Genomic DNA, 224 nt, shown 5'->3' with positions numbered 1-224 from the left:
TGTCTCACTTTGTACTCATCTAAGAAATGTGCAAAGGGAGGAAAATGATACAATATAAAAGTGCGCAGAATTACGAACACAAACAAACATATATTACAAAGACAAAAAAGTAATAATCAACTTCATAAAAAATAACGTAGAATAATAAACCTGCCTGACAAGATAAACAAGAAAACACAAAGAAAACAAAGATATAATTTGTCATATTTCTCTTTTCTCAAGAA

The sequence above is a fragment of the Penaeus monodon genome, chromosome 19, assembly GCF_015228065.2.
Source record: "Penaeus monodon isolate SGIC_2016 chromosome 19, NSTDA_Pmon_1, whole genome shotgun sequence".
Classification (NCBI taxonomy): Eukaryota; Metazoa; Arthropoda; class Malacostraca; order Decapoda; family Penaeidae; genus Penaeus; species Penaeus monodon.
The sequence above is the reverse complement of the archived record's forward strand: the minus strand, read 5'-3'. Positions refer to the sequence as shown.